The 6000-nt window shown below is 34.8% G+C and overlaps 1 pseudogene; it reads right to left on the reverse strand.

The window, feature by feature from the left end:
* Positions 1 to 4964, reverse strand: part of LOC100968748 (R3H domain-containing protein 2-like) — a 56109-nt pseudogene extending 51145 nt beyond the window's left edge.
* Positions 4965 to 6000: the final 1036 nt, after the last annotated feature.

Consider the following 6000-nt stretch of genomic DNA (forward strand, 5'->3'; position numbering starts at 1 on the left):
GAGGATGCAGGGACTCCATTAGACCATGCTGTCATCTGGATGCAAATATTGGACAATTCTTGTATGACAGGGATTTTTCTGAACACAGAGTTTGCAGCAGCAAGTAAGATAGATGTAGTCTGTACCACGGAACTTAAGCTCTAATGAGGGCTTCAGAAAATAAATAATTTCAGAACATGACAAGTTTAATTTAAAAAAAAAAAAAGCATAGAAGGACAGAGTGTAACCAGGGTGAATGTTTTCAAGTGTTTGGTCAATAGGCACTGTAAGAATCAATGCCGGGGGTAGCTGAACAGCGATGAAGCCAAGAACTTGAGACACACAAGGCATTGTCCCTGTTTCCAGGACAGCTAGATGTGTTTGGGCCAAATAATTTTGTTCTGATTCATTTGAAGATTCACTGGTCTATAAATACAAGCCCACGGTGTGACAATAGGATGTTCCTAACTGCATCAGTACCAGGAAGCATGAATTAGTACAGTGATCCAATAACTTCTTGTACCTTCTCAGTCATTCAAATCTTGATCTCTTAAACAGTTACCACCCAGGCAGATCCAGTTTTCTGGCTTTAAACACCATCGACACAATGATGATTACACATTTTATCTTCAACTACACCTCTCCACTCAGCGTACTCATAGACATCTCAAATTTATTACAACCAAAATTGAGATGCTGATATTATTCTGTTTCCCTAAATCTGTTCTTGTTGGTCTTCCTTCTAAGTAAATGTAAACTCCGTGATTTTGGTAACTCAGGCAAAAACCAACTGGACCTCATTTTGACTTCTTACTTTCTCTAACATCCTATATCCAACCCATTAATCAGTATTTCCATTTAACTATAAAAATATAAACCAGGATCTGACATCTTCACCTTCTCACCAGCTCTACTGCTACCCTTTGGCCATAACTGTGCAGATCACTGCTATAGCCCTACCTGTTCTTAATGCATCCCTCTCTGCCCCTACTGTAGTTTTTTCTTAACACAACAACCAGAATGCCTCTATTGACACGTGGGCTAGCGCTTATTATAACTCCTCTACTCAGAACCTCTTATGAGTTCCCAGCTCACTCTGAGTAAAGCCCAAACTCCTTGCTACACCTACAAAACCTAAGGAAAGTCTTCTTTCCCCTCTGTCCTCATTTCTTTTATAACTTCATCTTCTACTACTTTATGGTATTCACTAGGCTGATCCTGAGGGCTACTTAAACCCACCAGGCAGCCTTTTCATTCAAGGTTTCCTGACATGTGCTCTCCCTAGATATGCCCATGGCCTGTTCCTCATTAACCTTTGGGTCTTTGCTTGGTAATCAACTTCTTCAAAGGCCTTCCTTGACCACGTATCTAAAATTTGTCTCCCTCAATGTTTCATATTCCTCTAACTGCTTTATTGTTCCCCATTTCATTTCTAACAATCTAATGTAGTTTATGTTTTACTTACTCATTTAGCTTTCAACACATCTACCCCAATAGAGTGAAAGCTCCATGAGAACTAACATATTTTTAACATATTTTTCCCTTTTGGTCACTGTTTTATGCAAAGTTCTTTAAATGGTGCCAGGTATATAATAGCTGCTTAACAAATATTTGTTATATAAATGAATAATTGAATGAATATATGGTTATAGCTAAGGAAAATTTTAATTAAAAGGAAAATGTAATAAATCTGAAAATGCATTCGTTTATATTTGATATTTGCTATCACAAGGGACACAATCTTTAATAAATATATATATATATGCTTCACGTTGCATTTCCAGTATTTCATTCCCTTGGACTCAGGAGCTGGCCTCTACGCAGGTCTCATACGTTACCAAGCATCTTATTATGTGTTTCCATTAATGGAAAGAATATAGCTGGGATTTTATTTTACACAAAGGTCAGAAAATTCAAAGCAATAGTTGCCATAACAACTACAACTCAGCCCCTCAGCTCAAATGAATTTTTGCTATTACTTATATCTGCTCTCAACTTTTATGCCTTAAAATATATAAAGGCAATTTGTCTGCCTTACTATTGCTGTGGGATTTGTCTACAATTTACGCTTCAGGGCTCACCACAGGACTATGACATAACAGAACACACAGAATTCTTCACTTTCTTTGGCATTGAACTAATGCACTTCCTTTACTACTGAAGTCCATCCATAAAAGAAATCATTCACTTTTTAAAGTTGCTGCTCCACATTTGACAGGGGAGAAAAATTAAAATACTTTTATACTCCACATCTGCCTCAGTTCTCCCTAAAGCCTCAGTTTTATTAAGGTGCCTTCTCCTGACATATGTGATGCTCTTTTTTTATCCACTTTATGAGACTCCAGGCACAAAGCCTCAACCTTAATCTTGCAATTCATATGGAAATTAGAGCCATACAGATTTGCCTAATCTCCATGAGATTACTTCTTGTCTAGAGCTGTTTTTTAGAAGAAATAACAGAATCAAAGTAGTTAGGATGTCACTTTTTAGGACCTCCATGGAATGAATTATCCATGGCAGCAATATTTCATAACAGATTTATTTCTGCCATCACTATAGAAAACTAAGTTCCTAAGTACTGCTTTTGAGCCTTTGGGTATTACTATTGTATCAAATTTGGGTGTGTTATGCTTGTAAGATTATATACTAATTAGACTACAAGAGATGACAGGTAATATTCACCAAGATCTCTGGCAGTCAGACAAATAATAGGACCCCAAGAAAAATATTCTGCCATTAAGCAAAACACAAATATTGAGCTCAGCAAACTGGGTCAGCAGATCTACTCAGACAAGATGAAACATGGAAATAATCATTTGTTTTTTTAAAAAATTAATTTTAAATGTCATTGTTTGATAAAGTATGCATTTACATAGTTCTGAAACAAGAAACTATTAAAAAAAAAAGTGTACATGAGAAGTTTCCTTCCAATCTGGTTACCCATCTGCCCAGTTCTGCCATTCCCCAACCAGAGCCTTAGAATAGGGAATCACTGTTCTTACTTTTGTGTATATATAAACTTTCTGTGTTACTTTATGCTTGTACAAGTAACTACGGAAAGTGAATCTGATTGTTACCCTTTGAAATCAAAAGTAAACAAGACAATAAAACTCCAAACAGATTTTAAGCAGAGCTAACATTTGTTTATATTTTCCTTAGGATAATTGATTATGCTCACCAATTGCTTTCTTCCCCTATTCTCCTTTCAAATGGATTATGATATACCAACTTTTTCTTAAATTTCTTCTTAGAGATTATTAAGAGCAATTTATTCTATAGCATGAAAGCTGTTTAAGATATTCTTTAATGAAAAACACGTTTACTGATATTTCATTTTTCTAACAATAGAAAAATTAAGAATTATATAGAAAAGTCTATCATGTACTGTGATACAGATTAGTTAAAACATTAAATACAAAAATAAACTTAAAAATTCAATTGCTTATTTTATTTTAGTTTAGGTGTTTAATAAGAAATTACATGATTATCTTAGACTTGTAATTTATAATTGGTAATGAGCAGATTTTATATACAAATATAAAATACAGTTAATTATATAAGGATTAGTTTTATCTTATGTAATTATATAAATAGCAAGTTCATGGTAAATTTTAATGTCTCATATATTTTAGTTTTTGTTTTCTTTACAAAGCATTCAAATTCTAGGGCAATAGTAATATATTCTTTTTAGCCTGATCATTTTAAGGGGAATAGGCACTTTGATATATTCCTCTTTCAGTGATAATAATTTAAAATATATACCAACGTTGTAATGCAGACTATTTTAGTGGTAGTATGATTGAATGTGAAGGGAGAAAAAATTATCTTATGTCTAGTCCTGCCATTCCTAATAGAGTGTGACTTTGAGCAAGTTGCTTGATCTTCTGTAATTTCTAAAGAGTTTGGCCTGCTCCAAAACTTCAATTCTTCTCTAGGAATTAAATATGAAAGGTAAATGATAGAGAAAAGAAAATCATAACAAAGTTACTAAAACTAAAAAGAGAAAAAATGAAATGAGACAGGTAAGAAAAAACATAACTTACAAGAATAAATATTTACAGTGGGCCTTTCAGACTTAAAGTCCTGGCTTATTTCGTTATTGTTGCTGTTGTGTTGTGTTGTGTTGTGTTGTGTTGTGTTGTGTTTTAGGCTTTTAGCAGCCTAAAGCCATGGTTTCTAGTTTCTGTCTCTAGTGATAAGTGGAAAAGAGGAATGAAGGCAGGGCTTTACTGGCCCAATCAGAAACAGAAACTAAGAACCATGACTGTATTTTCTCCCTTGGACAGCCATGTGTTCCCTCTGTTCACCTACAAAAACAAACAAGAAAATCTCCAGGTTTCCTTTTCAAGATGCTGATGGAGCAATTGGTTGCTACTGGAAGGGTAAAGCAGAGGGAAGAATATGAACATTTATTGCTTATATATTACCTCCTGAGCACTGTGCTGGGTTCTTCACACCTGTTAGCTCATTTCAGCATGGAGACATAGTGCTACCTATGAAATTATTACAGTCAGGAAAAGTCTGGGTGCCAGTTCTTTTTCTACCAGTTCAGTTATTACTGCATTGGTTAAATTTGTGTTGACTGGGCCAAACTGGATGCCAACATATTTGGTCAAACATTATTCTGGGTGTGTTTTTTGAATGAGATTAACATTTAAATGGATAGACCCAGTAAAGCAGACTGCCCTCCCCAGTATGAATGGGCCTCATCCATTCAGTAAAAGCCTGAGTAAAACAAGAAGACTGCCCTTCTCCCTAGTAAGGGGGAGCTTTTCCTGCCTAACTGCCTTCACTTTTTTTTTTCCTTCACATTCAAATGGAATCATAGGCTCTTCCTGGGTCTGAAGCTTACTAGGCTTCATACTGGAACCACGTTGTTGGCTCTCCTGTTTCTTAGGTCTTCTGACTAGAACTAAACCATCCACTCTCTCTGGTATCCAGTTTACAGATTCACTCTGTAGATCTTTAGCTTTGCCAACCTCCATAATATCACATGAGCCATTTTTTAAATTATATATATAATATATAATTTAATATATTATGTATAATATATTATATAATTATTTCTATATATTATATCTATATCATAAATATATATATATATAGAGAGAGAGAGAGAGACAAATCATATTGATTTTGTTTCTCTGGATAACCCTGACTAATATAATTACCATGATTATGTTGCCAATAATAACAACTTGGTGTTATGGATAAAATGTTAGTGTTCTCTCCAAAACATATATGTTGAAGCCCTAACCTCCAATATGAAGGTATTTGGATATATGGTTTGGGGGAAGTAATTAGGATTAGATGATGTCATAAAGCTGGGACCCTCATGCTGAGATTAGTACCCTTATAAGAAGACACATCAGAGCATGTGCACACACAGGTTCCCTCTCTTTTACTCTCTCTCCCCCGCCACACTGCCCAGGCACACAAAAATTCATGTGAGCACACAGCAAGAAGACAGCCATTTACAACAAAGGGGAGAGCCCTGGTTAGGAACTGATGATGCTGACATTCTGATTTCAGAATTCTAGCTTCTAGACTGTGAGAAAGGCACTTCTGTTGTTTAAACAAACCTGTCTATGGTATTTTGTTTTGACAGCCCAAGCCGACTAATATACTTGGATTTGTATAGTGCTCTTTATTTTTAAATATATTCATAATTACACATAAGTGTCTTGAAAATTCTGTGAAATAGATATTTTACTTTACTCTAGCAATTAAAAAACTGAGACATAGAATATCTGGCCATAAAGAAACTGAGCTAATGTTCAGGCAATGTAATACCATATCAATGTTTAAAATGAAGTTCACACAAATAATATTTTGAAGAAAATACCTTAGTATTCTGGATTGTACTTTCCTTATATCCACTTAGTCTAAGTGTCAATCAAAATAAGCCAAAATTCCATTTATCTTTAGCAGAAGCATAATCTTTCCCACCTTCCTGATTGTGTATATCTGATGTTATTAATGATAAGCAACACTCCATATTCTCTTATCTGTTAGGCTAAC

This window comes from Pan paniscus, chromosome 5 (assembly GCF_029289425.2).
Source record: "Pan paniscus chromosome 5, NHGRI_mPanPan1-v2.0_pri, whole genome shotgun sequence".
Lineage (NCBI taxonomy): Eukaryota > Metazoa > Chordata > Mammalia > Primates > Hominidae > Pan > Pan paniscus.